The 7,097-nt window shown below is 56.1% G+C and overlaps 1 protein-coding gene across 1 annotated transcript in view; it reads right to left on the bottom strand.

Annotated features, from left to right (window-relative positions):
• AHCYL1 (adenosylhomocysteinase-like 1) overlaps positions 1-739 on the bottom strand; it is a gene marked incomplete at its 3' end in the record, with an annotated part of 12,969 nt that extends 12,230 nt beyond the window's left edge. Inside the window, exon 1 of the mRNA XM_010156659.1 lies at positions 722-739. The remainder of the gene's footprint in view (positions 1-721) is intronic.
• Between the last annotated feature and the right edge of the window lie 6,358 nt (positions 740-7,097).

Below are 7,097 nucleotides of genomic sequence, written 5' to 3'. Positions count from 1 at the left end.
CGGGTGGAGCACGAGGGTTTAAGAGCAAGGAAAATATTTTTTCGTCCCAGCAGTTCATAACCAAAGAGGCAAAACAACACAGCACTGATTTCTCCACACAGAAACGGGGCCAGGGTGTTTTCCAGCATCGCCACCCCCTTACAGGAGACGGGGCCAGCGTCCCAATAGCCCTGTGCCAAAGGAGCAGCTCCTCACTTGGTACAGGAGGATTTTTGGGGGGCTGCCTTGTAGGAAAACACCAGGATCTGACCTCTCCTGCCAAGCGTGCGCACAGCAATGCTCCCAGATGAACCTGCCAAGCCAGAAGTACATTTTCTCCCCTTGCGAAACCTGGTGCGACCATGCCCATTCCGTGCAGATACGACTCTTCCCAACAACAGCCGCTCGCTTTCAGCTCAAACCACCTCTCCAGGCGCTGGGTCTGGCCAGGCAGGCAGCGAGGGAGCATCGGCCTTGCTGACGCAGCACTGCACCCCAAAAAGGGTCACACAAGGGACCCCCGCGCTCTCCCAAGGCACACGCTTGTTTGGCTGCGCTGCCTGGTGCATCCCAAAACCAACGTGACGCTAAAAACCAGCTCCAATGAGCCTCTCCCTACGTGGTGAGGTACCTGCTCACGTGGGGGCACATCGGCCGAGCAGTCCTGGGCCCAGCAGCACACACACCCCCCACCCACAAACGGCCTCATTTGCTTAATTATTTCAACACGGAAGGGGCAAACAGATTCCAGACCTGGGCTGCTACCATCTCAACGAACCGACAGCTCCCGACTGCTGGGTGTGCTGTCCCCGATGGCTTACCCCGTGTTTTTCCCCAGCAGTCAGGCTAGAGAGCAGCTTTTTGAGCTTACCCAGCAAGGGAATTTCCCCCCCCCACACCCCTCTGAACTGCAGGACTCTGCAAATCCAGCTGGATTTACCTCGGGCACAGATGAGCCAGACACATCCTTCTCACACAAGACACCCCCACTTTTAATTTCAAAACTCTTTCCATCCCCAGAATGGCTCCAGAGAGGACGCTGAAGCTCCTTCACAGCGCTCCACATCCCCAGTTGCATCCTGCACAGCCTCGGGAGACAGCGGCGGAGCAGGCTGAGGAAGGAGGAGGAGGAGGAGGATTTGGCAAGCATCCACCAACCCACAGCCATCCCCGGGGCTGCACGCTGACCCTGTTCGCCGGGGCGCAGGCTCCACGCGGGACAGGACACGTGCCAGGGACCGGCTCCAGGCTTCCATCTTCCCACCACCAGGTTTGCCTTATCAACCCATGTATTATTAATTATTATTACTACTACTATTATTTTTCATCAGGGACAACATGAGCGATGGCACATCCACGTTGGTGTAAAGTGCCCTTCCAGCCACCTCAGTCCTGGAGTAACCCGTTGGGGACAAGAGCAGGCTCTGCTCTTGGACTGAGATGAGAAGGAAGCAGCGAATCTAAAACCCTCCAGCCCCCCAAGTTTCCTCTGCCACGTCCGTGACGACACAGCGCAGTCGCCCAGGGAGAAACGGCGAAATCGGAGCAGAACCCATTCTCGCAGCAACACAACTGCCTGGAAAGCCTTAAAAAAAAAAAAGGTCTCTGTAACCCACTTCTGCACTCCCAGGAGAAAGCCTGGAAGGATCCAGGGCCCTGGGACCTTTCCCCTCACGGCAGAAAGCCAGCAGCACTGATCAGGACTATTCAGGACAGCCAGTTCCCCTTATTTCATCTCCTCTCCCTGACAAAAACCCTCTGGCAAAGGCTGGGAGGGCACTGCCGGTTGCTCATGCTGCTAAGGCAGCCCCTGACATGCCCTGTCTTTTAAGTCCATCATTTCTTTGTCATTCCTGGAAATTCAGCCAGCCTAGGAATGCTTTACAGCACAAATCAGCACTCATCCTGCTCCCCAGCCCCACCTGCACTGAGACGTGATCAGCGGCTCGTACCAGGGCTGAGGTCTGCAGGCTTGGAGACGGACACCTTCCAACACCGCGGCTTCAAACGCCGAGGATTTGTTATCTGCAGAAGGAGCGTGGTTTCTCCTGAGGAGCTGGGTCCTGCCACGCTGACGGGCTCGGGCGCTTCCAAAGGACCAGTTGTTGTAACCCACTTGTTTGCAGAAGCGAGCCCGTCATGTTCGGTCAACGCGGCGGCGAGGGAGGGAAGAGGCACCCCAGGGGCTGAGGTCGCTTCAGCCATGCATCAGCGGAAGAAAATAATACAGTAAAATAACCAGCATGAGGCTTTTCTTCTATTCTAGCTCAAAAAGAGTAGCTGAGCGGCCAGTTTGCTTGTGTCACCTCCCTGGAGAGGGGACAGCACTCCTCCGGGCTCTGCTCCTGCAATTGGGGACCCCACGCTTCCTGACCAGGAGAAAAGAGCCTTCCCCAAAGCCCCCTGCCACATCTGCCCCAATTGGGACGAGGGGCTGAAGCCATCCCAAACCCACCAGCCACAGGCTCCCGGTGTCTCCCCTGCGCTGGCCCCGGGGCTGGCAGCTGTCCCAACCGTGGCCGGGGGAACCGGCGCACAGGGCCGTGCCAGGGCGCTTGGTTTGTTTAGAGGGCAACCGTGTCCTCAGACCCCCTCTGCCCCGCTTCTACGCTGGGAAAGCCAAGTCCCTGCTCCCAGGCCAGGAGAGCCAAGTCCCTGTTCCCACAGGACAGCTTCTAGACACGGGGCAGGGAAACCACTGCAGCCTCGGGCAGGCAGGGGGGACACAGCCCCTGCTCCTCGAGTATTTTTGGGGTGGAAATCAGCAAGGCAGATTTCGATGGTTTTAAGGTTCCTCTCCCATGAGGTTACCCAGCCCTGGAGGGGTATTGCTGGACCACAGCATCCTATAAGGATTGAAGGAATGGAAAAATCAGGCACTTGGAGCAGAGGGATGGGGATATCGGGATCAAGAAGCCTCCCGCCCTGACCACGTGCCATCCTCACCCCCAAACCAGTAGCAAGGGGAGTTTTTGAGGTGGATTTGGCTACAAGCTGCCCCACTTCACCACCTCCAAGCTCTGGCCCAGCGATCCAGCACACACCTAGAGTTTTGGGGCGCAGGCGGTGGGTTGCCTTAGCAACGGCCCCGGCTTCAGCCCCACCGTGCTGCAGGGATGCTGGGGGAGCGGGTCGGCAGGGCCACAGGGCCTCGCAGCCCCAGCTAGAGGAGTTATATGGAGTAACAGGACCTGCTTCTGCTCCAGGTATTGTCTTTGCACCAGGAGAACATTCCCCCCAACCCAAACCTTCATCATTCGGACAATCCAGCTGGGAAGGGTCCTGCTCTGCCTTGTGGATGGAAGCACGACCCGTGCCGAACTCGCTGCCCCTTGGATCTGTAGCTCTAGCTCCCAGGGGGTTCCACAGGGCGGGTTTTTCTCTACAGAAAGGCAAAAAAACCCGCGTGGCACTCTCCTTGCTGACTCCCCGAGCAGGAACCGCAGCCTGATCTCTGCCTGGAAACCCTTACACCGTTCCCGACAAGGAAACGAAGGGCACCGAGGTCCCGGCAAAGTAAACCAGCCAAACCCTGATACCGGCCTGCATCCTCCGCTGGCAGAGAGCTGGTCGGGTAAAGCACTGGGGGAAAAATGAAAAGCAAAAAACCCCGAGTTCCCGTGAGTACAAGAGGAGAATTAAGGACTATCACATGAATCCCAAAGCTTGGGAAACACCAGGAAAGAAATGAGCCCATTCCAAAGGTTAATAGGCTGGAAAGCACAGCAAGATCAATCATAGTGGGAATGACTAAATGCTAGTTAAAGGAAAAATAAACAGAAGGCGGGATTAAATAAAATAAATGGGATTTTGAGTGCCCAGCTGTTAAACAGTAACTGGGAGTCACTACTGCCCTATAAACACCTCGAGGTCAAAGGTGTAGTGCCTCCAGCAAGAGCAGAGGGAAAGCTCCCCGCCGGCAGATAAGGCATCGCGTCCTTGGACTCCGGGAATCCAGGCAAAGGCTTGCTCCCGGCTTTAACTCGGAGGGCCGTCTCCTTCATAGCAGGAGCAGGAAAAGTCCAGTACCTGGGAGCTCTGAGGGCAGCGAGTTCCCATTGCAACTCACAGGGTGACCCTACAAAGCCAGCACGGCCAGCTGGGGCAAACGCCGCTTTTCCCCGCGGGAAGCGATCGGGTCAGCTTGTTGGGACAACTAATTAGCTGACGCACATCCCCCCCGAGACAGCCTAGGGATATTAAGGTATGTGGAGGACGAATGCTTGGAAATAGGGAAAACACAGCCTGGGAGAAGCCTAATGGGTGCAGAGGTGGCCACAATGGGTTTAAAGTCATCCCAGACTTTTCCTCTAAGGATTTGTCTGCGGTGAGCACCCAAGAGTGCGCTTGGGGCACAACAGGTGTTTGGGCAATAAGGTCATTGGTATTAATTGGAGTTACCATGCTGGGAGCATCGCAGGGACAGGACTGCAGGTTAAATCACCCGCAGTGGCTTGTGGGGCAAAGCGAGGGCTAACAGCCTGAAACAGGCTGGTGGACTGCTTCGGAGCTGGAAGCCCATGGAAACGTGTTTGTGTGTCACAGCCGAAAGGGAATCATCTTTAATTAGCATCCTTGTGTAAATTAATTAGAAAATTCCTCTACAGCCACAGCTGTACCAGACCAAGGGAACCCTTGGAAGTGCTGTTGGAGGGTTCGTTCAGCCCCAGCCACAAAGAAACCCAGCTGAAAACCCCAAACCTCTCCTCCCTCCATAAATCACAGAATCATAGAATGGTTTGGGTTGGAAGGGACCTTAAAGATCATCCAGTTCCAACCCCCCTGCCATGGGCAGGGACACCTTCCACTAGACCAGGTTGCTCCAAGCCTCATCCAGCCTGGCCTTGGACCCTCCCAGGGATGGGGCATCCACAGCTTCTCTGGGCAACCTGTCCCAGTGCTCCCACCCTCTCCATGATGAACTTCTTCCTGATATCTAATCTAAACCTCCCCGCTTTCAATTTAAACCCATTACCCCTTGTCCTGTCACTCCCTGCCCTTGGAAAAAGGCCCCCCTAGCTTCCTTGTAGCCCCTTCAGGCACTGGAAGGGGCTATAAGGTCTCCCTGGAGCCTTCCCTTCTCCAGGCTGAACAAGCCCAATTCTCTCAGCCTTTCATCATAGCAGAGGGGCTCCAGCCCTCTGAGCATCTCCGTGACCTCCTCTGGACTCGCTCCAACCAGTCTATATTCCTCTTAAGTTGTGGGTTCCACAGCTGGACGCAGCACTCCAGGGGGGGTCTCACCAGAGCGGAGCAGAGGGGGAGAATCCCCTCCCTCGCCCTGCTGGCCACGCTGCTCTGGATCCAGCCCAGGATATGGTTGGCTGTCCCTGTGTTTTGGGGGAGGAATCAGTCCAGTCAGTGCCCCCCGGTGCTCCACTTCTCTCCCAAAAATGGCCTGCAGAATCATGGCATTCCAAGAGACCAACACAGCAGCCCTCACCCAGGTGAAGCTCCACCTACACCCTCCATCCCTACGCCACAGCTCTAAGGGAAAATTCCTGTCAGGATCAGCATGGAAACAGAAGCAGCCCATTTCCAACACACCCCAGAGAGTCAAGGAATACAACAGGAAAATGGGAAATACATCCTCCCTGAGCATCCAGCCCTGGCTGATCCCCCACAAGCCCCTCACAGTGGTACTTCCAGGAGCACATCACCTTGACCTGCCCGATTCCCATTCACCAACATATGCCACCTTCAACCCTGGGAAAGACTTTGCTTCTGAGCCATCTGATTAGAGGCAAGGAAGGAGAGAAGCCTCAGGCTGCTTGCTGCTTCAAGACTCTCAGGAATCGTTCCCAGGATGGACAAACACCACTCTCCTGGACACCGACTCCTCATGCCAGAGCAAAGCCAACCCCTTCCTGCTTGATTGAACTAAGCCCCTTTCTTAAACAGGGCAGGAGGGATAAGAAGTGACGTCTTTGTGGGGATGGTGAGCTCGAAGAGTATTTAGAGAAGGGGTTGGTTGATGCAGGCTGCGCAAGAGGCTGACAGCTCCAAGGTCAACAGGGATCAGCCAGATGTTCTTGCTCCGAAACATGCCCAGGTTGGATGCAAGCCTCTCCCCACAGTGCAAGAATGTGCGATATTCGGGGCTCCCTGCAGGGAGGCGAAAGGAGAAGAGATAGAAAAGCAGACGCAGGTTGAACCTCACCCCAGGCCATTGGGACGGAGGAAACCAAAACATGAATTTCGGCAAGGCAAAGCCCTGAGGAACCTCCTTTTCCAGGCTGCCTACCTTCTCTCTCCCTGCAAAACAAGCTGGAAGGAGCTGTTCCCTACGCCCACATCTCGCAGATAAACCAGGCTCCCACATCCCCCACCCAAATCGCAGCTCCGTCTGCCAGGCACAAACGGGTCCTGCCAGCAAAGCCCAGGTCCGCAGGAGGCGGCCAAGGGGAAGCCGTACCCACCTCGAGGGCCGCCGGAGCCTCACCCGAATTACAATGCAGCCTGTTTGACGAACTGGAACATCATGTCCTCGGCCACCTAAGTTCTTTGGCTGTCACCAACCTGAAGTAAACAGATTCTGCAGCAGCAATAAGCTCGTTACCAAGGCCACCGTATTGATCCCGACGTGTAATTAAAATTCACAGTTCAAGCAGCCCAGTGCGACAGGGCAACTGGGGCGGGATGAATGGCCCCAGCTTCCGCATCTCGCTTTCTCAGAGGCATCTCACCCCACGGGGCGAGAGCAGCTGCTCAACAACACCCCAGCTAGCAGCCTTCTACTTGGAACGTCAACCAAGAAGCCCCGGAGCACCCGTCCCTGGCCGTGCCGTGATGATGCTCAGCCCAAGGTTAGAGGGGTACGGCACACACCAGGTTCCGGTGCTGTTGAGGGTGGCCAAGTCCTCAGGGCTTTGCTGAGGGGCTCCAGAGTACCCTGCTGCGATGATAAGATGTTCCTCCTCGGTGGGACTTCCCAACAGCAGTCCCCAGCCCCACACTGATCCCCATAGTCCCACTGAGAAAGAGCGGGGTCAGGCTCTGCAGAAGCGTTGGCACTAAACCCTTCGTAGGGCAGCTCCATGGGGCCCGTGTCAGGCCCTGGGACAGTCAGCTCGAACATCACCACCATCTGCTGAGTGAAGGTGAGTCAGAGTCCCCAG

Source organism: Eurypyga helias, unplaced genomic scaffold (assembly GCF_000690775.1).
Source record: "Eurypyga helias isolate BGI_N326 unplaced genomic scaffold, ASM69077v1 scaffold20918, whole genome shotgun sequence".
NCBI lineage: Eukaryota > Metazoa > Chordata > Aves > Eurypygiformes > Eurypygidae > Eurypyga > Eurypyga helias.
This window is presented reverse-complemented; position numbering and strand designations above follow the sequence as displayed.